The sequence below is a fragment of the Xiphophorus hellerii genome, chromosome 2 (genome assembly GCF_003331165.1).
Source record: "Xiphophorus hellerii strain 12219 chromosome 2, Xiphophorus_hellerii-4.1, whole genome shotgun sequence".
NCBI classification, from domain to species: Eukaryota; Metazoa; Chordata; class Actinopteri; order Cyprinodontiformes; family Poeciliidae; genus Xiphophorus; species Xiphophorus hellerii.
The window spans coordinates 3,637,501-3,664,023 of NC_045673.1; the positions used below are offsets into that span (position 1 = coordinate 3,637,501).

General features: G+C 38.6%; 1 long non-coding RNA gene across 1 annotated transcript; it reads right to left on the minus strand.

Moving 5' to 3' along the window:
• Positions 1-4,237: 4,237 nt before the first annotated feature.
• On the minus strand, positions 4,238-10,940 carry LOC116731159 (uncharacterized). The gene is made up of 4 exons (XR_004341544.1): positions 10,663-10,940; positions 10,464-10,582; positions 5,946-6,118; positions 4,238-4,525 (listed from the first exon to the last, which is right to left on the minus strand). It is a non-coding gene; the product is annotated as an uncharacterized LOC116731159 (long non-coding RNA).
• Positions 10,941-26,523: the final 15,583 nt, after the last annotated feature.

Genomic DNA, 26,523 nt, shown 5'->3' on the forward strand with positions numbered 1-26,523 from the left:
GTAATTACCGATACTTAGCATAGACACAGAGGAAGAATGGAAAGAATAGCTACAAAGAGGAAGTAGAGTCAAAAGTTTTAAGTGAGACGTTTTGTTGCAGAATGTGAAGAAAATGTAGCAGAAATTATTTTGGGTAAGAAATTTTGTAAAAATTCTTTATCACATTTTTGGTTGTTTGAAACAACAATAAGCTGTCAAAGTTAGCATTAGCTTTAGCATGCTGCTGTCAGGGCTAGTCCACATGTAGCTGAATATCTGGGAAAATAAATAAGTTTTACATCCACATGAAATCACTAAAAATGATTATAAAGTTATTTTAATGTCAGTTTCCACTTTGACTTTAAAGCATAACGCAGTTAAACTGTATAAATCGCCATTTTTTATGTTTCAGTGCAAGTTGTGACATTTTGGGGTAAATTTTTGTAAATTTGTAATATTTGACCTAAAATCGTCTCAGTGCTGCTCTCCTTGGGTGGAACGGTGGCTACGTCACACGGTCCTGCGTTCGGGTATGAAACCATTTTATTTAGACACTCAGCCTGAGTTGGAATTGCGAGCATTAATTAAGCAAAAAATAATAAAAATAATAAAAATGTCTCGGGTAACAGAAAAAAAGATGCTAGCTTTTTTTCTAGTGACTTTTAAAAAAAAATTGACAACAGTGATTTCTCTTGTCCTGATCGAACCCCACTTAACTCTTTCCACTCACACCTGACCACACCCCTCTGTGCATCTTGGCTCCACCCACTTTCACGAACATTTTCAATGATTATCTGTGGGTGTGGCTATGCTTCCACAGGGAGTTTAATTCACTTTTTTTCCTTTTTTTAAATCTTTTAATCAAAAAGGCCAAATCTTGTTAGTCAAAATTTATTTGTAAAAGCAATAATGGGTAAAATATCTAAGGGGTTATTTGTATTATGTGACAGAATATGGTGTTCCTCAAGGTTCTGTTCTTAGTCCCTTTTTATCTTTACACATACTTTCTCCTGGTTAAACAATATCAGGAAATGTGAAACGTTGAAATCTCGCTTCATGTCCATCTAGAGGAAAAACCTCTTAGCAAAAAATGTGAGTTTTTTTTAAATTGGCGTGTTTCCATTAAGCTAATTTATTTTCATAGTTCCAATTTGTGCAATTATGTATAGTGAACGGAATCGCAGGTTATGTTGCACCTCCAATAAAAACACAGTAAAAGTTACTTAAATCCCTTTTTCTCCACAATTTTGATTCTTGATTTAAACTCCAGGATGCAGGTTTTACTGCATGATTCATTCAGTCGCTGCCAGATGAGTGGCTCCTATGTTGTTTGAGCTAATTAGCAGATTAACAACTGTCCCTAAAGATGTGTAAAAACTTTCAGCAGACGTTGAACACAACTTATAACTAGTAATAACTAATAATAAATAATATTTAAAGAAAAAGTAATGAAACATGTCCATCTTTCTGCGTTTTTGTGTATTTCCTGGCTGTAAATCAGTGTCACTGATCCGTGTTAACATTTCCCCTGCACATGCTAACGTTAGCGTTAGCGGCAGATAAATACAGTTCTTTCTTCTCGTCACAAACCTTCCTGACCTACACAAGTCATGGCGGTTCAGTCTCAGAGGAGCTGTTTTTCTCATTAAAATCTGTTTGTTGCTCTCTGGTGGGAGGTTATTGCAGACAGATTGTGCACAGCCTGCTTTTTCTTTGCCATCTTTGTTATTAGGTATTCCTCCATCTGGACCTCCCACATTAATAGCCTTTATTAATGTTTAATAGCGGGATTACTCTGGCTGGCTTTATTTGGCTTGGTTTCGGCTCAAAATGAAACCGGACTGCTTGTGTTTACGGTTAACTTTGTTGTCCTGAAATGTCCTTTAAACTCGTCGACTTTTTCAAAAGGTTTCAGCTCTGAAAGCTGTGAAGATACAGCAGCAGCAGGACGAGAAAAACAAAACATAGACTCAGAAAAACTCCTGAGAAACCTGAACGTGAAATTTTCTGACAGGGAATAAGAGCCAAAATAAAAAATAAGATTACAAGAATAAAGTCATAATCATACAAAAACTTTGTTCTCGTGTTACTTTAAGTTTATTGCCGAATGACTTTATTATTGTAATTTTATTTTTTTCATTTTCCTAGTGTGGCACTAAAACTCATCATAGATCATAACAGAGAAGATTATTACAGCCATCGAAAAATATTTATTCCAACTTTTATCTCAGAATTTTAACTTTTTCTCAGAATTTTAACTTTTTCTCAGAATTTTCACTTTTTCTCAGAATTTTCACTTTTTCTCAGAATTTTCACTTTTTCTCAGAATTTTCACTTTTTATCAGAATTTTCACTTTTTTATCAGAATTTTAACTTTTTCTCAGAATTTGGACTTTTTCTCAGAATTTTAACTTTTTCTCAGAATTTTAACTTTTTCTCAGAATTTTAACTTTCTCTCAGAATTTTGACTTTTTCTCAGTAGTTCAACTTTTTTTTAGTTTTTACTTTTTTAACTAAGTCATGACTAAAAATCATCACTTTTAATCATGACTAAACTCTGAATGTTTCTTATGATTATAATTTTAACATCATAATTCTGACTTTTTTCTCAGAAGAATTCTTTAGGTTTTTTCCAGTGGCTCTAATCTTTTTTAAGTGCTTGGATCATTAAACTACATAGTAAGCTAATTTGCAGATAGATTTTTACTTTATGTTTCATAGATTTAGTTTTTATCTGTATGAAGAAAAACCTACATAAAGATGCAGAAGACAACAGCAAAGGCCTTTGTAGACACCATTAGCAGCATGAATGAAATGAGAGGATAAAGGACAGTAAATAATGAAAGTGGGGCAGTGAAGGCAGAGGAAGACGGAGGCTGGCAGTGTTTATCATCAGGGGTCCTGTTGGATATCATTCAGTTTGGAGCCATAAGGCTGAGCTGGCAGCGTGCTGGATGGCTGTCACACTGCTCTGATTAGGAGCTCACTGCTGCATGAGAGATGGACCCTCATGGTAAATCGGCTTTGTTGGGATAATTACTCGTTTCTTTCATTTTATCTGGAAATAAAACATTGTGTGTTGCTGCTGTTTATGAGAAATCTGATCTTCCTGTGTGTTTTCTGAGCAGATTTGTAGTAAAAAATGTGTTTAATAGCGAATGCCTGCAAAGACCAACAGTGAGACCAGTAGCACCAACTGACTGGACCTCTGTTAATTAGGTCAGCCAAGCGGGTGAATGTCTATGCTACCACACATTTTATGTTACATATTTTGATTTAACTGTCATTATATCATTAAAATCCATTTCCATTTTGACATTAAAGGGCAACTGAACCACAAAACAACAGGGGATTGAACTAAACTTTAAAAGTTTTGGGGTTTTTTTGGTAAATCTTGTTGAAGTGACTGATTTGTAAAAGCAATAAAGGGTAAAACATCTAATGAGTTATTTGTGTTACGGGGTAGAATATGATGTTCCTCTTAGCCCCTTTCCACTTTCTCCTAGTTAAACAATATCAGGAAAAGTGAAATGTCCTTCTGGTATGTAGTTTAAATCCAGCTTCATCTTTCAGTGAAACCAGATGAAACCAAATGTCGGATTAAAGTCGAATTATTGCGACTTTAATGCCACATTACTCCAATTTTATGTAAAAAATTTTCTTGTGATATTTTCATCTTTATCATGGAACCTTATTGTTGTAGTAAGACTATTTTGATAATATTATGACTTCTCTCATAATATTATAACAGTATTCTCATATTATGCCTTTATTCATGAATTATTATGACTATTTCTGCTAATATTATGATTTTATTCTGATTTTATTTGTCATATAGCTTTATTCTCCTAATATTATGAATTTATTCTCAAATTATTTTGGTTTTGTCATATACTTTTGTTTATGAACTTTATTGTAATAAATTAACACGTTATCCTCATTATAATATGATTATGCTTGTAATATTATCATTTATTGTATTATTACAAGTTTATTTTTATCATTCTATTTTTTGTCTTACTGTGGCCAAAATATTTGTTGTAAGCTTAATGGAATAATCTAAGACTATTCAGATTTGAGTTGAAAAAATAACTTTTACATCATGACACAATTATTGTAACATAACAAAATGGTGATTTTGATGCACTTGTTAATGTAACGGGAGGCAGGGGGGTTGTTTTTTTAGTATAAAATATCACTTCAGACATAAAAACTAATAATTAATACAGATAATCTGAATAATCTTGTGGTTATTTTGGGTAAATAAATGTTTAATCTCCACATAGATGGAAAGCAGGAATGATGACACAGTGGGGATTCGGCACCTGATGCTGCAACAGCCTGACCGGATCGTTTGAGCTGATTGGACTCTGGAGATTCTGGGTCACAGAGGCACGGGGACGGGGACGGACGGGCAGATGGACGGATGGACACTGGATGTGGGCAGATGTACTGAGACCTCTGCAGACCCTCAGAGGAAAACGAGGCGGACCCAGAGGCTGGCTGTGTGCCGCAGTTCAGCAGGTGGGAGATGGATCGGCACAAACTGTTATTTATCAGAGAAAAACAAAAGCTTATCGTTAGCTGGGAGAAAGGAGACGTCGCTTCACATCGGTTTTTTTCCCAGGTTCCCACTGGTTTGTTCAGTTTATCAGCATGCACTGATTCAGGAGAAGGAGGTTTTTTATGCAAATGAAGTGATAAATAAATGTTGCATTTAAACTAAACCAAAGTCCTTGCTTTTTTTCTTTAAATGTGGTTGTTTTCTGATCTGATAGTCCCGCAGACTCAGTTTGATTGGGGATCAAAGTTGTAACATTTGTTACATTGTCAGTTGCTGCAATCCAAACCCTTTAAAAAACCTGATCCCCTCCTCGCCTGTGGGGGCGCTGCACCAAAAACCTTTGAAGAAAACATGAGCTCAACTTCCTTCTTCATGAACTGTAAACAAAAATGGAGTGCCATCAGATTTTAGCAGGATTTCTCTTTCGTCTTCAGCAAAAGACTATGAGCCATTTCTCCTGCTAGCGTTAGGCTAGCACGTTTGTTTTGGTTGTATTTACCCAGAATGCCCTGCGCTTTAGTCCTCTTCCTGCTTTTGGAGCGCTCTCTGGACCACTTCTTGTTCACATATGCATTCAAACTAAACTGAGACCAAGGTTTGTAGGCGGACCAGAGTTGGATTATGCATTCACAAATCCCCAATCGAATCTGACTTTCTATGTAAACAAACTAGAGTTGGATTAAAGCGGACTAAACACGGCTGGTGTCAATGAAGTCTATGTTTCTTCCAGAGATTCTGCGTCAGAAAACCCAAACATGACAAACAATCAACAATCAATGTTATTGGATTGTGGGAAGAAAGTCTGAATACCTGGAGAAAAACCAGACAGGAAGGCTTGCTAACAGCTTCTGTTAGCAAAAAGCTAACAGCAAGAAGGTTTAACAGCTACACAGCCTGCGACCCTTAATTAAATTCTCTAGAGACAAATCCAAGCCGTATCTCATGAATAGGTTTCCTCTGATGTTATTATGCGGCAACCAGACATAGAGCCAACAAGATAATGAGCCATAATGGGGTGTCTGGTGTTCCTAATGGATACCAGAACATCCCAGATCAGTTTTAACTTCATAGTGTGTTGTAAGTAGGGTTTGATGACACGTCCTCTTACATTAAATCTTTTGTTTTTAGATAAAAGAGAAGGAAATACATTTATTATAAATAAATATCTTGTGTTTCTCAGGTTCGCTGCTCTTACTTTGGGTGAAACTGCCACCAAACTCTCCTGATGGTGAAATATAAATACCATCCACCATTTTTGCTTTTTATTTTTCTAACAGAGCAAAACAAAAGTAGAAGCAGACATTTATGTGTTGCCCACAATTTTGATCTTCGGTTGTTATCAGATCTCTTAACATTTCCACTAAAATAACTTTTGGACGCCACGACTGAGAAGGTCTCAAACCTTTTTCCTTTGGAGGTTTTTGGAAAGCAGGGACATCGTCAGTCTGGGCTGGTTTCCTCCTGTTGGCATCATTAGGCAAGAGGGAGACAATCATTCACGTCTTCCTGACAAGGCTTGGACGGCTGTCAGAAACTGAGGCAGAGATTGGAGCTCAATCTGAGTCTTTTTTCCATCTAGAAAGTATCACAGAGAACTGCTTAATGATTGTCTGACCAGAATAGACCAGAGACATGGTGACCCTGTCGTCCGTCCCAAAACAGAGACATTTGGCTGCTTGAGACACATTATGCAAAAGTCATATTTTCCACAGTTTTGTGTTTCCATTCTGCTCCTAAAAACAGCCCAAGAACTGAAAAAAAAAACACCAAGCTGTTTTTATTTTTTGCAATAAATTAATGTTTTTTGGTGTCTGGAAAATCAGCCGTTTCATAAACCTCTGGAATGTGACGTCACAAATCAGCAGGCTCTGCTCCGTTACTTAGCAATCCCAGCAGAGTTCCACCTGTTACCTAGCAACCTAGTATGTTTGGTCAGCTGGTTTTACCGATGGATGCGCTGTACAATGGCTGCTGGAAAAGACAGGTGTTTCGTTGTTGACTTAATATTCGGAAACCATTTGCTGCATTCTTGTTGGTTGTGCAGGAGGCTCCACTTCTGCTTTTCAAAGATGTACGGTTGCATAATTGTGGATCACTGCGTAGCCATTTTCACTGTAGGCTGTAACGGTTCAGTTGGGGGGCAGCAGCTTAATTGGATTTAGTGCTGCTGTATGTAACTTTCACGAGAAACAACCAATCAGAGCTACGAGGCAGGTCTTACTGCTGTCAATCACCCTCCATGCAGTGCTGCTCATTCCCCCAAACCTTCTGCTACACTGTTTTCTTGTAACTGTAAGTTGTTTCTCTGCCATTAGCACATTTAGCAGCGTGTACACGGTGTTGAGTAACAGCACTAAGACCTGCCTCCTGGCTCTGATTGGTTGTTTTTGGTCGGGAGCTGTTGCATTTCTTCAAACAGCAATAGTAGCTCAGGGATCATCTGTCTCATAATAACCAGTCATGACATGATGACAGTTTTAACAGATGTGTAAAAGACATGTTTTATAAAAGTGACATAATGCCGCTCATCATCTAAGAATGATTTTGTACAAAAAATATAATAAAGATGCTTTTTATCGCCCATAGACCTTTCCTAACCTTTTAGGAAGCAAAATAAATCACCTTTAAGAAGAGCAAAGCTGAATAAACTTCATTTATTCCTCCAGAGTTGTGTGTTCGTCCAAAATATCTCTGGCTTCTATAAACATGCAGTAATTATTGTCGTTTCTGTTGTATTTCCAGCTTCAGTTCTCAGGTTGCTCCTCCTGCAGAAATCCTGCTGCCGTCTGTTGAGAGTTTGTGTGCAAACATGTCGTATTGGCAGCCAATCAGTCGGATTTCTTCCGCCGAAACGTGGCAGGAAACCCAGCAGTCTGTCTCTGAGATCACAGCGAACGCTTGTCATTTTCAAACCGGACTGTTTGAGAGTCCATTCAGCAGGATTTATCTTTGGACTTGACACAGACGTTTTGTTTATGTGGCAGGATCGTTCTGATCAGCAGTGCGGCCGGAGTATCGGATTACCTTTCCTCAGTCCTTGAGCCGACGTTTTCCAAGAATAAATCGAATCAAATTTTCACTTTTCCGCACTCAGCAGTGGGTGTAATTATTTAGATTTCTTGTCATAACACCTATCTGACACGTCTTGGTATCAGTTCTGCCAGTTATGTGTCAGATTTGCAGCCTAACCTTGGCTGACTTGATGCGTTTATTAAACACACACTCAGCAGACTGTTTTATGAAATGCCCCGTCATTCAGTCTAAATATTGCAACACAGCACTTCCTGAGTTCAGATGGGACGTTTGGTGTTTTGTCCCTCGCTGCTGTGAAACATTCATCCATAAATTAATGAATGTTGTATTGCAGCAGAAGGATCTCTGAGTGGACATTTTTAGAAAACTAGCCATTAGTTTGTGCATATTTATTCAAAAAAAAATCCCAGAGAGAGATTTGATTTGTTTAACAATAGCTGTCATATTAATACTTTCTATTAAGAGAAGATCAGTAGGACAGCTTTCAGGGTGTTTTACATTTGGTTTGATTGGGGACAAAAGTTGCACCATTTGTTACAATTTCAGCTGCTGTTTTCTTTCAAACTGCACTGAGTCAAATAAACCAATTTGAAAAACATGTTCCCCTCCTCCACTGTGGGGGCGCTGCAGCATGAACAACTGAAGGAAACAACACAAAAACCTCTTAAGACATGAGCGCAACTTCCTTCTTTACAAAATGAAAATGAAAATGGAGTAGCGTCAAATTTTAGTGGTTGTAGCATTTCTCTTCTGTCTTCGGTAAAAGACCACGAGTCATTTCTCCCGTTGGCGCTAGACTTTAGAGGCGGGGTTTCATTTTACACGAAGAGGTGGAAAATCTTTTGTTGTATTAGTTTTTTTTGTTGTTGTTTTATGTCAGTTAGGAGGACAGTCCTAATGTTTTTGTGCAATGTAAAGGTGTGGGACTCTGATGGCAGAAAAAAGGGAATAAATATCCGACAAAAAACTAGAAACTCTAGAATTTTCAAAAATCTAAAATTTGCAAGAAAAACTCAGAGTTTGAGATTAATATCTCAGAAAATTCTAGAAAAACAGGGAAATTTCTAAGCACCAAAAGTAAAATAAACATTCACAAATTTTCTAGAAAAACTTTGACATTTCTGAGTTTCAAAAGTTGAAGGTGTTCAACTTTCGAAACTCAAAAATGTCTGAAAGTTGAGAATTTGTGACTTAGCAAGATTAATTTCCCATTTCTATCCTGCATAATTATGTATATGATTTTTTAAAATTTACCTTCAAATGCCAAGGCCAAACTAATCAGCTCTGGATCACGTTTAGCCGTTTTTAGCCAATTGGATTAGGTTCCTTTAATCATGTGTCAGTTAGCTGGTCAGCTAGCGGATAACAGGATCGTAATCTGATTGGCTGAAAGTCGCTCGACTCCGACTGTTGGTGATTAGTTTGATTGGTCACCAGATCACCAAATTTGCAGGCAATTTTTTGCAGATGAAATTTTAAAAATTATTTTTTTGGTGGTGAAAAAAACAACAACCTGTAAACCTGTTTCAAAATTTTTTTTATTTTTGACAGAATTTTCTAAAGTTTTTTTCTACAAAATATCTGAGAATAATCTCAGAATTTCTGGGATTTTTGGTGGAAATTTATGTACAAACTCCATGTAATCAAATTGTTCAGTTGTGTAAAGTTGCCTGTTTGATGTAAACAGGATTTATTAGCATTAAATAGTAATTGTGGTTTTTAAACAGCTTTAGCAGCAGTTTGGGAAGTACGTGTGAATCTTTTGAAAAAGAAAAGCTTGTTTCAGCTCTCAGAAGTGATAATAACACAAATTTACATGTGTGTGCCCCACCAACTGCTTGTTTCTGTGTTGTTGCTCTTAATTTTCACCTCTGATCCATCTGTTCACCCAGCTGCTCTGAAGAATTTGGATGAAATGATTTCAGTCTGACTGCTTTCCCTTTGTAAAACAAACAGAATCCTGGTTTATAAACCGTATTCTGATGCAAAGTTGTTATAAAGAACTAAAACTAATAAAATGACACATTTTAAAATCTTCTGCTGAGTATCTATTACCCAGTCGATGTAATCATAATCATAATCATAATCATAATCATAATTGTTCGACCTTTTTGAATTCTGCACCTAAAAATTAACCAAAGCATGAAAAAACTAAAACTTCTTCGATAAGTAATGAAAACTAAATTGAAACGAAACAATATTCAACTAATAAAAACAAAAAGTCAGAATGAAATAAAATTAAACTACAATAAATTTTTTAAAAACTACTAAAACTCTGCTGTGATGTTGTAGTTTCTCATGTTAGATGTCCAAAATGAAGCTTGAGACTTTTTATTTTCAGTTTCGGCAAAATTATTTCAGATTCATGTTACCTGCTGCTTATGGGCAGAGGCGTCAAAAGTACTCAGATTCTCTACTTAAGCAGAAGTACAGATACTTGTATAAAGAAAGTCATCGCTCTATGAGCCAAAAACATTAAATTATTTTTCAAAATAAGGCCACAGATGGAGAATATCTCTGAATGTTTTCCTGTGTTGTTACTCAGGTTAAAGTTTCCCTCCATGTTGTTTTCTCATAGTGTTTCCTTCTTCTGCTGCTTTGCGGTGGTTGAATCCATCTGAATGGTGACTTACCGATGCTATAAGTTAACACGCTTTTTATGCAAGAGGTGGATTTTTTCTGTCACTATTTTTCCATCAAGAGTCAAATGTGAAAATATAAGGAGTAGAAAGTAGATAAGAGAAATCTTATTTCTCTTAAGATGAAGGGAGTAAAAGTAAAAAGTCGCCAAAAACATAAATACTCAAGTAAAGTAATGATACCTGAAAAATCTACTTGAGTACAGTAAGAAAGTACTTTTACTTTTTTACTTTACAGCTCTGCTTACGGGGAAGCGTTTTGTCTCCTCAGAAGCATCTGGAAACGGTTCGGTCTTGATTAAATGTGGCTCTTTGTGGGATATTTGAGGTTGAGCGTCCGCCGGGTCCATCAGAGCCGCGGGTGAGCCTGGCAGATAAAACGATATTAAAAGCAGAGCCGGAGAGAACGGTGACGTTAGTGGGCGGAGGGAAAACTTAAAGGCTTACCCGAAGCTTCGGTCCAATATGAAAACACGGCGTCAGTGAGGATCTCATCATGGCCTCGCTAAATCCAACTTAATTGACTACAAATCTTGGCCCAACAATCCCCGGCTCTCCATCGGTTTACCTCCTTTCTCCCTCCACCGAATTATCCTGATGGTTTTAGACATTTATTAGATCAGAACCAACCTCTCTTTGTTTTCATGAAAGTTCCCATGTTTACGATCTTCTAGAAATTTATTCTTTACAGCGTGTTCTGTGTGTGTGTGAGTGTGTGAGACAGAGGCTTCACACTGGCCTCTGTATAAATGAGGACTGCTCGTGTTTTGATGGAGAGAGCAGCTCATTAATATTCATGAACTGAGGAAAACATCAACCCAACACTTGACTCGGCCCTCACAGGACGGTGTGTGTGTGTGTGTGTGTGTGTGAGAGAGAGAGAGAGAGAGAGAGAAAAATGGTCCACTCTTCAGCCACAGCCCTGCTTTAACTTTTGAGCTTGTTTTTGCCAAGGTGCTTCTGGTTTCACTTGTTCTTTGAGGCGTTTGGTAGAAGATTATTGCCTACAGATGGAAAATAAAAAAATTAGGATAAACTGACGGTTAAAGGAACCGAACTTGGCATAGAATAAAACTTTGGAGTAAAACCGCCGTAGTTTTAAGGCATTTAAACAAAAATAGAAATCAAATGAAAAAGAATCACATTTAATCTCATTACAGACATTTACATTCAGTCTGACACCCTTATACTGTACATGACCTATTATGCTTCATAGAACAGGTTAGAATAAGTATTTAATCTACACAAAATCATTCTTAGATCAAGAGATTTTAGTCTGGTTAGTTCTGCCCATTTTGAGCTGTTAACAGGGTACTGTCACTTTAAATCCAAATATGCTGCAGCGTACAGCGGTAAAAGCAACAGGCCAATCGTGCTGGAGCTCCCCTGGGGTTGCTAGGTAACGGGTGGAACTCTGCTGGGGTTGCCAGGTAACGGGCGGAACTCTGCTGAGGTTGCTAGGTAACGGGCGTAACTATGCTGGGGTTGCTATGTAAAGGTGAAACGCCTGCCTATTTGTGACGTTACATTCTAGGGGTTTTGGAAACGGCTCTAGAAAAGTTCAAAGTTTCAACTTTTGAGATTCAGAAATTTGCATGTCTTTTATATAAGAGAACTGAGTTTATTCTCAAAATTTAAGAGCTTTTTTTCTCGCAAAATTTTGAGTTTTTTTCCAGAAATTTCTGAGAGACTTTATTTGAAAAGGTGCGCATAAGGCCGATATGACACTGTCATAAATATGAAAGAGTTTTCAGGAATGTTTATGACTGTTGCCATGAAGTGTCACGTGGTAAATAATGACACTTTTAAAGAAAGGTTGCATTAAAACTTACATTAAAAGCCCATTACAAGTGTCATTATTCACCGAATGACGCTTCATGACAAAGGTCAAACATTCATGAAGACTCCTTCATGTTTATGTCATGTTCATGATGTCAGTCTTATGCACAACCCTTCAAATAAAGAGTTACCCTCCTTTCTCTTCTCTCTGCAGTAAGATGTCAGACATTTTCCAGACAAGAAAAAACATTGACTTGTTGCCAAAAAAACAGCCCAGTGTTTGTTTTTTTAAACGCTGGGCTGTTTTTAGAAGCAGTTAAGACCCAAACAAAAGTAGAAAAACCTGCAAAGAATTTGCAAAAATACATCCCCCTTTAACATCTAAGCAAACTTTTATGAAAAACTTCAGTTTAAAAAATGCTAAAATCCAAATTCAAGGCCGTCCTGAAAACAATAACATTAAAGCTAAAAGATGATTTTACTGCTAAATGGTTTAAGGTTAATCCCTCAGCTTTCTTCCTCTTCCAGGCTCAATTTTAACCTGGTTTGTCTTCCTCTGCTGCCGCCTCCTCCATCATCTCTACGTGTGAGAGTTTGTAGGACGTTTGGAGGAGAAGCCGTGCACAGCTGCACAGTTTGAACTGTCCAGAGGGAAGAGCAGCAGATCAGCAGTGCACAGCTGTCCGCACACCGGCTGGCCGAGGACAGATCAATTGTGAGCATAGAGAGATGGAAAACGGGCGCAAAATAAAAACAAATCTAAATGAGAGCTTAAATTTAAAAATAGGGTCCATGTTTTTCTCTACACTTGATTTGAGTCATTCTCAATTAGTCATCTTTTTGTCAGTCTCTAGGAAATGAAGTGAAGTCTGTGTGTGGAGTCCGAGGAGCTGACTGTGTGTGAGAGTGTTTATTAGTGATGCAGACGGGATGGAGCAGCTGTCAGCGAGTTCTGACTCCCCGCTGTCAGACAGCAGTGATGGAGAAGCTGCAGCGCGCCGACCTGAGCAGCCGTGCAGCATGAAGAGGATCCAGCTGAAACAAAAGCTGCAGAAAGTCGTGGGACAGACGAGGACGTCTTCCTGCAGGACACGTCTTCATGTCTCTACATGTGTTTCCATCAACCAGAAAGCTGGAAGCTGTCCAGGTTAGACAGCTGTAGTCATTACAGTCGACAAAACAATTAATCTTAACTTATTATTAATTGAAAATATTTAAATATAAATTCATCAGGACAAGTTTTTAGTGCCTCTTACATTTTAAACCATGTTTGGTCAAACTAAACAGCCATGATGGAGTACATATGTCCACCACTAATTCCTGTTGATGCTTATTTTACGCATTGCAGTAAATGTAATTGAAGCCCTTTTCTGCCATCTAGTGGTTGAAATTGTTAATCACTTAGCTAATTTGTATAAGTGCTGTGTTTAAATCCTTGATTTAAATGTAATTTAGTTTATCAGACAGATTTGGTGAAATATCTAAGCCATGATGACGTGGAATTAAAGATATTTTTTACAGTACACAGAGGAAACAATCTACTGCTGTTGTTTAAAAGAAAACTTTATTTGGTGTATGTTCACCACTAATGATGCATATTTAACACGTTCCAGTAAGTGTGTGGGAAGCACTTTGCTGCCATCTAATGGTTTAAATTACGAACAACTTGGCTAATTTGCATATGTGCTGTATTTAAATTATTTAATCTACTGTTATTTAAAAGGATAATTTTTGTTTGAATTCCCTGTTTTGAGTTTAATAAACCAAAAGAAAATAAAACTTAAAAAGGCAAAAGAAAATCAAAAAGTTCTAAATCAGACGTTACTTAATGTTTATTAAGTATCAAAAGAATGACGGTACTCAGTGGATCAGAACCAGCTCTGTTCTGCTTATTAAATAAAATGTTCCTTTTGTTACATTTCTGTCTGTTCTCAATCGGTTTGTATCAGGATGTGAGAAGTTGACAAAAGAGCCTGAATGTGAGAAAACCTGGTGGGTGAAACTGGCTCCAGTCTTCGTCTTGTTGCCAACTCACACGTTCTTCTTCTCCTCCATCATCTCTCCACCTTCTTTCTTTACCTCCCGTCTCCACCTTCTCTCTACATCCATCCATCCATTCTTTGCGCACATCCTTTCATTCATTTCTCCTCTTTCCTTCTAACTCGTCTTTCACTTGATTTATATTTTTTATTTCATCCAAAGCTGCTTTTGTCTCTTATTTAGTGTCTCATACTTTTGCGTTTCAAAATATCTGAATACTTCCTGCAAGGTAAAAAAAAAAAAACACAAAAAAACCTCAGTCTGTGAAGCTTTTTGTTAAAATTTGTTCATGAATTTAAAAGATTGGGAAACCTGAACTGAACGCTGCTCTTTCCTTGCAAACTCTCTCTTAGAAAAGTTTTTAAATCTTTAAACATCGGCTGAATGAAAATCCCTGAATCTGCCAAAAACTTTAACCCAGAAAACCCTGAAAAATCCAGAAAAAAATTCACTACTTGGCTCCTACACTGCAAAAACACAAAGTCTTACCAAGTATTTTTGGTCGCCAGTATCTTCAGTACACTTGAAATAAGCAAAATTTACTTAAATATCTTTTCAGCAAGAAATGTGAACTGGTTTTAAGTCAGTAATCCCTTATTATTTATGAAAATTGCCAGTTCCATTTGCAGATTATTTCATTTCTAACAATACATTTTACCCGTGTTGTAAATTAAATAATCTGTCAATAAAACTATTTATTTTTAATCACTATTAAGGAATTATTGACTTAAGACAAGCTTCTAAGTTATTTGTGAGTTACTTTTGTCTCATTTTAAATGTACTAAGATATTTGCAGTAGAAACTGAACCAAAACTACTTGATAAGGTTTTGTGTTTTTTGCGATTGGGTCTTCTATTGGTTTCTCACCTGGGCTACCTGGACATTTTAAATGGAAGTCCATTTCCACCATGAAAGAAAAAAATTTAATCCCAAAAGGAAATCACAATTTAAACTTTTAAAGTCATAATTATGAGATATAGGAGTAAGTATCCTCAGAAAACCAGCCTGACTTTGTATCTCACAATTATGACTTTATGTCTCAGAATTATTACTTTGTATTTCATATTTATCAACATATCTGACATTTTTGTAGTTTTATAGAACAAATACAAACATCTAGCAGGTCAGAAACGTCATTAAATTCATTTGGATCATTAAAAAAACAAGCATAAACAAACTGTTGGTGTAATAATATGATTGGGTTTTGTTCTCAATGAGCTAACAGCTAGCAAACAGAACTAGCATTAGCAGAAGACACGATGCTAATGCTGTCAAAACAACGACCAGGACATATTAGCATTTCAACAAATTCAAGTCTTATTTGCAGTTTAGCGCTTTAAGAACCTGATCGCTCAATGAGACGAAGTCTTTCAGAAAATCCCTCCTGGAACCAGCAGAAGTTTCTGAAACACTCATCCTCTAAGTTCTTCTCTCAAAATAAGAAAACTTTCCCCACTGATTTTGGTGCATTTCCAAGAAAAATAAAATTTAACAGACACTTCAGAGGTTCTGAATGTAAAGGCGTTTGTGGCTTAATTCACCCAACAACCTAATATTTTGACTTTTCCACTTTAAGGTTCAACATCCTTCAACTTATTCTGCAAAATTTACAAGACAAAAAAAATGGTAGGTTTGTAAAACTGGTTAACTGGACGTCCATGACCGTGTTTAGCAGCTGCACAGTAGATATGGCGACAAATAGTTAAAAAAACAATCAGGAACAGAAAAAACTGAACGGATCGAAAAATAAAACCATCTATCAGAACTGGGAGAGAATAAATTAAACTTTTCTAAAGTCCAAGAAACACAAAGAACACAAAACATATCTTTAAGGGCTTAAAAAAGTGGAATTTGCATAATATTTTTCCTTTAATATAGGCTTTAAGTTTGTTTTTTTAAGCCTATAAAACACTCGAGCCAGTAAAAGACAATGTTTTGCTGGGATAAAATATTAAATTATAACATTCATAATTCCTTTGGGAAGTAGCAAACATGAGAGGAAAAAAAATTCCCAGCTGAAAAACACGACCAGTCTCCTTTTCCATTAGCTTGGAAATCCTCAGCATAGGAAAGTAGAAGCAGTTCTGAGAAGGTGAAGTTATTTACTAAACTGTTCAGAGTTTGGATTTTTAACTTTCAACTCCTGAGTTGCAAAAACAGATTTTGTTTGTTTTTTCCCTCCAAACCTAAAACTACTTTAATTTTATTCATTTCTTGACTTTTTCCTTTCCTTTATCGGCATTCAGAGTTGCTAAATGAAATCGTATCAAATTCAATCAAATCAGCTTTGCTTGCAACTTTCTGAGTCCTGAAACGTTTCTTTGAGAGAATAACTGTAAACTCCACATCTGCCAAAGGAATAAAGTCTCATTTTGTCTTGGGTCAGCGCAGAAAGTCCAGCTCAAGGTCGAAGGGTTGGAGAAGAAAAGGCGGCTCATTACTCCGACTCCCTGCATTATTTTACACCTATCCTGTCATCTGAGGGCTTGTTGACATGAACACGCGCAATAAAAAGCTCCCATGTGAACACTTTGACGTACAGACGCAAGGACACCAAACACACACGGGTGGAAACATGGAAACGGTCTGGAAACACGCCTCTCTGTCAGGCCGGGCTTTAATGATGCAGGAGGAGGAGGAAATAAGACAGAAGCATCAGCGAGCGTGAAATTCTGCGGCAACAAATGAAGCCGAGGTCATTCGTTTCTAGGCGGGGATGGACGGATGGAAATGCTGTTTGTTTTTTAAAAAAGAAATCTGCATAATTTCTGGCAGATGATTGGCAGGACGGGATGTGGAGGGAGAAGGCGAGCGCGGACGGAGCTCGGGTCTTTAAACATTCATTCTGGTCTCCATGAACAGGAAAACCGAAAACCGGGAGAAAAACAGTCAGAGAATCTCTGATGTTCACTGCAGTCAGGCCTGTCACCACAACAAATACCATAATGTTGTTGTTTTCAGGCCATTTTCAACTAATATAATGGCAATAATGCACAAACACATTCTCAAAGATCAATAAACTACTTTAAGTTCTAATTTACATTTAGTACTGGATCTGGAAAACATTTTAAATATCCAAAATAAATAAACAAACAACAAGACCAACAAATAAAATGAATTATAAAGTTTCTATTAACAAAACTGACCTTAAACTAAAGGAATAGTTGAGACCAAAGTACCAGACTGAAGACTTTTATCATCCTGCTTTTGGTAGAAAGAGTGAAAAGGAGAAAAATGATAAATCATACAATCATGCTGACCGAGCTAATGCCCTCTGTTATCTGTCCTGGTAAATATGTTTAAATAGACTTAAAATAAGAGAAAAACAACCGTTAATTTGAGTTTATGAATTCAATGGGGAAATAGGCCCCAGATTGTAAATAAATAAAAAATCTCAAAATTACCAGTAAATCATTTCTTTCATACGTCTGTCGTCTAAAACGTCGTATCCTTGCAGGGTGCTGGACAATCATGCACACCAACACTGCTAATAGCAGAGCTCATTTTTAGCTTAGCCAGTTTTTCAAAGCTAAAACTCAAACACCCGTTCTCTCATATCTTTCTGGGTCTCAATTTTCTAAAGTCCAACTTTGTTTGCTAAAATCTGAAAATGGTTTGTCCTTCAGCAGGATATAGAGCCAAGAATAAACCAATACAGAAATGGTTTAGCGGACAATAATCTCAGGCCTAGAATGTAAATCCTACAGAAAACCAGGCGACCCAGGACTGAGAGCAGGTGTGGTCCAGTTGGCCTACACTGAGTCCATTCAGCTGTTAGGAAGTTTCAAACATTTCTTCTTCTTGTTCCAGAAACAAAATTGCTAACTTCATTGACAAATATTAGCAGATTATCCATTAGATGATGAGACTTTTGAAAGATGGAGTCCTCAGGTAAAACCAGAGCAGGACAGGATCTCCAGTTCTCCGCCCTGCGACCTCGGCTCACCTTCCACATTTTCTCTGAGGGACTAAATTACCTCTCTGGACATTTACTAAAAGGCTAATGTATGTCACCACTCTATTAACCTTCCCACTCAGTTCCATTTTTCCCACAGGATCATTAGCGGATTCCTAACAGGGACCCTGACCAGAAACACATATTTCAGTCTGACTGTAGTTAAATACAATGCAGGCCTTTAAGGTAAACAAGGAAGCTGCAAATAAAGAGGAGATGGAGAAAACAAGGCAACGTCGCCGCGGCCCTGGAGGAATGACTTTGGACACCATTGTGCTAATGAGACGAGTCACCAGCAGATTTATTTCATAAGTTGAAAACACACAAAGGGAGTATCTCATTGCTTTTCCTGTCCAGTCTACCTTAGATTTAGGCTGTTTTCACAACTTAGTCTGGTACACTTGGTTCGATACAAGACCACAAATGCAACATTCAGCTGCTGCAGTTTGCTTTCACACTGCACTGAGTTAAAGCAACCAAAGCATTTGAAACATCTGTTCACCTCATCGCCTGTGGGGGCGCCGCACCAAGAACCACCGAAGGAAAAATCACAAAAATATCTGAAGAAGACACTGAGCACAACTTCCTTTTTCACAAAATATAAAAAACAGAGTTTTTCAGATTGTATGATTTCTCTTTTGCCTTTGGTAAAAGGTTACGACCCATTTTTCCCGCTAGCGCTAGGCTAACACGTATTTTCCCAGAAGTCCACTGCTTTCGGTGCGGTCTGCGGTCCGTTCACATATGGATTCCAGCAGCACCAGAACACAGACCTACGTATTTAGACAGACTACAATTCACTTTAGTAGTTCTTACTAGAGTTTGATTACTCATTCACACCTCCCCAAACGAACCGGACCTTCCAGGCAAACGGACAGGAGCTGGATTAAAGCTTAACAGGGCTTTATGTTTGTGTGAGGATGAATGAACCCTTTGGCAAACATTAAAAATTAAATATTTGTACTGGTCCTGATTCTTGATTCACCCAAAAATATTTCAGTCGCATCTTTTTTTTTTTTCTCCGAAGAGTTTTTGCGGCGCTAGTGGCTCGTATTTTTTCGACAGTAGGCAGACAGGGAGGAGGGTGAGGAAGACATGCGGCAAAGGTCATCGGGACCGGGAGTCGAACCCGCGACGTCCGCGTCGAGGACCAAGGCCTCCAAACGCGCTAACCCCCTGCGCCACCACAGCACGCCCCAGTCACATCTTTAAGACGTGTGCATCATTAGCTGTGTTCCTGCAACTCTTGAAGTAGAAATACCTAGCTACAACGCTACTCAGCGCGCTATTGGCTGGCATTTGCAAAGCAGCCAATCCAGGAGAGCCATTAGTTTCCCTTTGCACTGATTGGCTGAAGCCCAAACAGCAGAGAAAAGGAAAATATTGATGTTAATTTCTACTCTTGTGCTAAAATTGCATAAGCTAAAATCCACATTAGCTAACATTTTCTGCTGTGTGTTTTAATGAGTTTTAAGGAATATTTGGTGTTGCAGTTTTATAATAGGAAGTTACATGTGTTTTTAAACGGGGCCTCAAGTATTTGTGGATTTCAGAAATGATTCTCCAAACTGAATTCATTCTGATGTTTGTTGCAGGAAATACACTGATTCCTCAGTGGGGCAAAACAAAACCACGTTTGTTTGTTTGTTCTTTTTGCAGATTTTTAAGTTAAATATTCTCAGTTCTCAATTAATAAATTGTAATATTAACAATGACATGGAGGTAACATGGCAGAGAGTCGAGGACAAACAGGCGAATAGAGCAGTTTTCAGTCTCCTCCCAGCTGGTAATGGGCTTCAAAAACACACTGAGAGGGTTGTGTTGTGCTAAGTGGCGATTGATCACCGGTTGAGTGTGTGTGTGTGTGTGTGTGTGTGTGAGGGGGGGGGGGGGGGGGGGGGGGGGGGGGGGGGGGGGAGGAAAACACGGCGATGGTTTAACTGATCCCGTCAGACACACACAGCCGTCTCACTTTCGTCCTCGCCGTTATCTTGGCCCCCCCTCCTCCTCTCCACTTCTGGGTGAAGAGTGGATGTGCTCTGCGTCGCCCTCCTCCAATCTGCCTCCTCAGTGTGTGTCCGCCGCTGCCATGGACACAGCACACACACATGTTCTCCTCCTCCTCCTACTTCCTTCCTTCCTCCCTCCTTTCCTTTTCATCCTCTCCACCTTATCTGTCTCTTCATTAAACCTCGGCCATCTCCTCATCGCCTCCTGCTTAGCGCTCACTTATCAGAGCCGCTTTCAGAGCGCCGGGGATCTGAGGAGAGGCGGCTCAGATAAGACCTGCAAGACAGGAGTGTGTGTGAATCACAACCAGGAGTGTGTGTGAATCTTTGTTTGAGAGGCTTGGTGTCGGCCGGCTGTGTGGGATTCGGTGAAGGTGTGTTTTTCTTCTGCTTGAAGTGGTTGGAAGCTCTAGAGAAAACGAGAATGAATGGATGAATGAATGAATGAATGGATGGATGGATGGATGGATGGATGAATGAATGAATGAATGAATGAATGGATGAATGAATGAATGAATGGATGGATGGATGGATGGATGGATGAATGAATGAATGAATGAATGAATGAATGAATGAATGGATGGATGGATGGATGAATGATTGAATGAATGAATGAATGAATGAATGAATGAATGAATGAATGAATGAATGGATGGATGGATGGATAGATGCATCTATCATCCATCTATAGTTCCATTTATGCATCAGTCCAACCATCTGTTCATCCATCCATCCATCCATCCATCCATCCATCCATCCATCCATCCATCCATCCATCCGTCCGGTCGTTAAGAAAGAAACTTTTATTCCTTTATTCTCTAAACTCGGGTCACTGATTGCTTCTCGTTGCAGGAAAGATACTGATTTCTCGGTGGGGCTAAAACAAATTTGTGAATGTTTTTGAAGAAGATCAAAGAACATAGTGAGCTTTACAAGATTAAAATCCAATATAAATTGTGGGAACCAATGCACAAAAGAATGATTTAAGACTTTTGCACAGCTGTTGCTCAAAATCCAGACAGAAAGTGAGTTGAAAGCCTACTGTGGTGCTGCAGAATTGGGAAAGCAGGAGAGGAGAAATGTGTTGGGGGTGGAGGGATGCAGAGAAGAGGCGTAGAAGACGTGAACGTGTTTGCGAGTTTCGCATTCAGCCGCTGGCCTTGGTCTGCTCTCATGTTCGCCGAAGGCTGAGCCTCGGGATGCCATGAAAGGACCCCAAGCAGGAGCGCCGCGCCTCTGTGTGTGTGTTCAGAGAATACACACACAGAGGCACGTCTCCTGGCAGCCTTGGGTGGCTGGACCCACACACACCAAAACACACTCTCCTTTTGTCCGTTTCAAACAGCTTCATGGAAAAGTAATAAAGATAGCTGAGCTCTGACAGCCAATTCCACATTTTCTGCAGTGAGTTTTATTTTTTCCATCTTTGTGATTCACGCTGATCCTCGGCTCACAAAGAGTACAACAAACCAGCACCGCTCCCCCCCGCTAAATACCCCCAATAGAAACCCCCATCCCAACCCCGTAATACAAACCCCCAGAAACCCCCAGGACCCTGAGGATCCCAGAAACCCCCAGGATCCCAGAAACCCCCAGGATCCCAGAAACCCCCAGGATCCTGAGGATCCCAGAAACCCCCAGGACCCTGAGGATCCCAGAAACCCCCAGGACCCTGAGGATCCCAGAAACCCCCAGGATCCCAGAAACCCCCAGGATCCCAGAAACCCCCAGGATCCTGAGGATCCCAGAAACCCCCAGGACCCTGAGGATCCCAGAAACCACCAGGACCCTGAGGATCCCAGAAACCACCAGGACTTCCACCCATCGTTCGGCTTCTTGGTCCAAGCTCGATGACATCACAGCTTTCTGTTGGATGGAAATAAAATCCATCCATCCATTCATCCATTCATCCATCCATCCTTCCTTCCTTCCTTCCTTCCTTCCTTCCTTCCTTCCTTCCTTCCTTCCTCCCTCCCTCCCTCCCTCTCTCTGGTCTTAATGTGAGATGTTTGGAGTTAACTGAAGGTTGAGGACTGAATGTAACTGAACACCAATGAAATTTTAAAATCTGGTTGCCAGTTTCTCCTTTTTCTTTTATTTCTTCCTTTTTCTCCTCTGAGCATCTTTCACTCTGCTTCTCTCTGCTGTTCATGCTGAGTTTGCCTCCAGCTCTCAGTACTGGTGTCTCTGTCCCTCTCAGCCTGTTTTTCTTTTCTCTTCTCCGTCTTTCGATCTGTTTTTTTCCTTGTTTTTCTGGTCTTCCTGTGATGTCACCTTCTTCTCTCTGATCTTCTCTCCCATCTCCACCTTCTGTCTCTGTTGACCTATTTGATGTTTTAAAATTTGAATCCAGGTCATAAATCCTAGTTTTTCTAACAATTTTCTGACATTGTTTCAATATCTAGTTATTTTGTATTATTATTATTATTTCCAGAACAATGAAAGAATTACGAGAACCTGTCCAACCAGTATAGAGGTGGATATCAGCAGCAGCATTTCATCCATTTGACATTTTAAAAATAAATTACCTTCATAGGAACGATTTTGAAAAACTCTGGTTCTTTGATAAAAAGTTTTGGATGAGGTGGTTTTTTGGTCGTATCAACATTTGTGTATTTGTGATCAACAACAGGATGTTACTACTGGCAGAAATGACAAAGAGGACAACAGGAAGTGGTTGGAGGATGATGTTTTGAAATGACTTTTCATGAGAAAAAAATTATTCACATGTGATTTTAATTGTGTCTCTTTTATAATAGAAACACTTCAATTACAAAATTGTATATATATTTTTTTTCACTTTAGCGGAATACCAGCAGAATTCTGTGGACATTTTTAGTGGAAATGCAGTTTTGGGATTTCGGTGGTTTTATTTAAATCTTCATTGTTATACAACTGTTTACGTTTACAGTGGATTTATGCTGAACCATCAAAAGCTTGTAAAACTGCATGTTCAAGATGAATTATGTCGTTTATGTTTAACTCAATATTAGTTAGGCGGTGTGGATATTAGAGCCTGAATGTGCAGCTCTAACAATCTATCGATTCAAAACTAAATTCAAAGTAGTTTTAACAAGAATTCTTTCTAGAAATCATTGAAACCTGGAAATAAAATAGATTTAAGCCCAGACAGATTTGGGAGGAAACGCCTGTGAAGGTGTGAAAACGTGTTGGGCAGACTTTGACCGATTACAATCGATACTGTTGATGTTAAAATCCAAAGAACTGGAACAGCGTGTGAGGTTTAGATCCAGGTGTGTTTCATTAACTATCACACAGACTCTGACACCTTCAGGTGAGAAGACCCAAGGATGACAGTTTAACACTCCAGGTACGAACACGTCTTCTTTTTCTTTTTCGGTTAAAAACCTCCCATGCAGCTTCCTCTGAAGGCGCTTCAGCTGCAGCTCTATTTCTACCATTCTGTCAGCCGATAATGCAGAAAGGAGGGGGCTCAGTGATGAGTGTGTTTCATTTAAAGTCTTATTGATCAATGCAGGTAATTATGCCCATTTGTTAACCTGCCTCTGTCTATTTGTGAGCTGCAGAGAAGCGCCAGAGTGGTGCTATTAAAGTGAAGACTATTTGTGACCTAATCACCAGAAGGATGAGTTTCAGTTCTACACAAAAACGTCTGATTCAGACTGAATGACGGCGATCCGGATGCTTCAATGTGGCATTCAGAACAGGAGCGGAGCTAAGACTGGCTAACGGGGGCCAAGGCCCACCGGTTAAAGTTGCAGTATGCAACTTATTTGTTTTTTATTTGCTAAAACTATCACTTTTTTGTGACACGAGGGTATGAGACAGATAATCTGTGGGGGAAAAAAATGATTGTTCCCACTTCTAACTAGAAATCATGCCTGTGCACGCGCTGCTCTCTGCTATTCTACTGCTTCTTCCTGATAGCAGAGCCTGTTGTGAATGCTAAGGCTCGTTAGCATAGCCGGATAAACGGTTTTCCTGTAAGTTGTTTCTCCACCATTAGCATATTTAGCAGCACAGACACAAGCTGATTAAAAGCGCTAATACCCTCCTGTTGCATTTCTTCAAACAGCAACAGCAGCACGCAAACCTAACCTACACTAACTTTTTTAATATTTCTTTTCTGTCTATTTTGTTCTTAATTATAAGTAACATTTCTATTTTTTGTAATTTTTCTTAATATCACCATCTATAGTTTATCAGAAGCTTTTTTTAAAAAAAAAAAAACATTGTAAAGTCTTTGCAGTATCACCTACAGGTAAAATATCCCAATTCTGTTTTCTCAAGCATCTTTTTTTATGTTTATATTTATTTTCACAGTGGCAATATCCTCTTTAACGCAATAATGAAACAGGGAGATGGTCACTCATGTCTGCTGTCAGGATCCCACTCATCATTTTCCATCCATGACATTAGTGAAGATATTATCAATAATAGTTTCACTCCAATGCAAATCTAATTGGTTTATGAATCAAACTACTCAATGAATTGATTAAATCACTGTTTATATTCGGTTCTTTCAAATGTCCTATGTCTATAATAACATTTCTATGAATAAATGTTTGGTTATTGCAGTTTCTGTCAATGCTTTATCAGTAAACACTTTCACACTTTAGATACACATTTTAATTTTCAACCTCTCCTGTTGGAGTTTTTTATTCTGTTGGGTCTAAAAGCTGCAGGGCAGGACTGGAGTTTCAGTAAATCCTTCAAATCCCGATTAACAAACAAACATAAAAAGATTCAAACCAACAATGTGAAAAAGTAAGAGGGCCAGGAAGACATGCAGGAAATCATTCTGAATAAGCAGAAAGCCTCAGCTTGCTTGGAGAAACACAAACAACAGCTTCTCTGTTTGGTTCAAGGTAACATCCACGTGTTGCCATGGTTTTGGCAGACGGCGCATCCACCTCTGTTTAACGTCTCATTTCTGTTTCACTCCTCTGCTTTACCACAAGATGAATATGACCAAAAAAAGTGGAAATGAAGAAAAACAATCGTGTAATTTTTAATATTTTGTGTTTTTTCTGGACCTACAGAAGAATCGTGGTATTTTGTGTTGATGGGTCACAACATCTGGTCTCTGTAGATGTTCACAAAATCGATTATTTTAGTAATGGAGTAATCAAGATATATGATTAAATAAAATATTGACTCGTGGAGGGTTTCAACATGGTTGAATTTAGCGCTTTAGCATTAGCTTTCATTAAATACCAATAAGTTTGACATGTGTGTTGAAGTTTTGGTTATCAACTGTAAGTAGTTACACATTTACATGCTCTTATTTTGAAGAGGGGTAAGACTATTTATGCAGCCGTTCTGTTTCCTCTCTTCATTTTTCTGTCTCTTTTCCAATAACTATTTCAAACCAGAAACAAAATAAAACAGGGGCTGTAGAGAACAAGTTATTAAAACAATGTTTAAGGGCTGTGCATGTATAATGCCAAAATTAAATTGTTGCTCAAAGACTTTGGAGGGTAGTGTTAGCATTAGCTTCCATTAAATGCCATGTTGGTTTAGAACTGTAGCGTTACCAGAAACCGTATTTATGATTAAGATTTTAGGGTTAGCATAAGTAGCTTTTTAGCTACACCACTCTAGAATATATCATGACTTGTTTTAATGCAAATCACTGACTGCTGCTCCATAGCCACAGATTCCAACGTTAATATCCTGACTTCACATTTTCCCAGTTATGGACACTAATTGCTTTTTTCACCCCTAAATGCGTGAGGAGTCATGAACCTTCAACATCACTGACAGTTTGGATTTTGTTGTGGCTCAGCGGAGAAGAAATGTCACTTTCCTGAAGAGGCTGACCTTATCAAAACTTACAGTGGCATCAGGAATGCTGCGTTATTATGCTGATGTTCTCCATCCTGTGGAACATGAGCTTTCTGAACCCGCTAATGCGTCACATGGCTCTGTGGTCAGGTAACTGCCAACTCCACACCATCAGTAGAATGTCATTATCGTCTCCTCAAAGTGTGTTGTTGTTAATTAATCCAAGAGGTCATTCTACTGTGATCAACTTTAAGTACTGATGGTTGTTTGGTTGCTGTTGAACCCATTTCACAGAAAATCTGTCCTTTCTTTCTCCAACTTAAGACGGATCTGATTGAAATGACCCAAACGATAAAGAACAAGCTTAAAGCAGGTCACTATATTTAATACAGTTATTGTACTATTACCTATTAGAATATTTTAAATTCTATTAAGCTGCTGCTGGCCGCATCCTTCGGCTCCACGTTTACCCTCACATGTGAAAATAGGTGCGAATAGATGCGCAATTGTACAACAGTACACCTTTGAAAAGCATAAGTGGAGCTTCCTGTACACAGCCAACAAGAATGCAGCAAGTGGTTTCTGGCAAGCCAACAACAAAACACTTGTGTTTTCCAGCAGCCATTGTGCAGCACATACGGTGGTAAAACCAGCTGGAGCTCAGTTTGGGTTGCTAGGTAATGTGCTGGACTTCACTGAGGTTGCTAGGCAACGGGAAGTAGCTGATTTGTGATTGTGATGTTACATTCCGGGGAT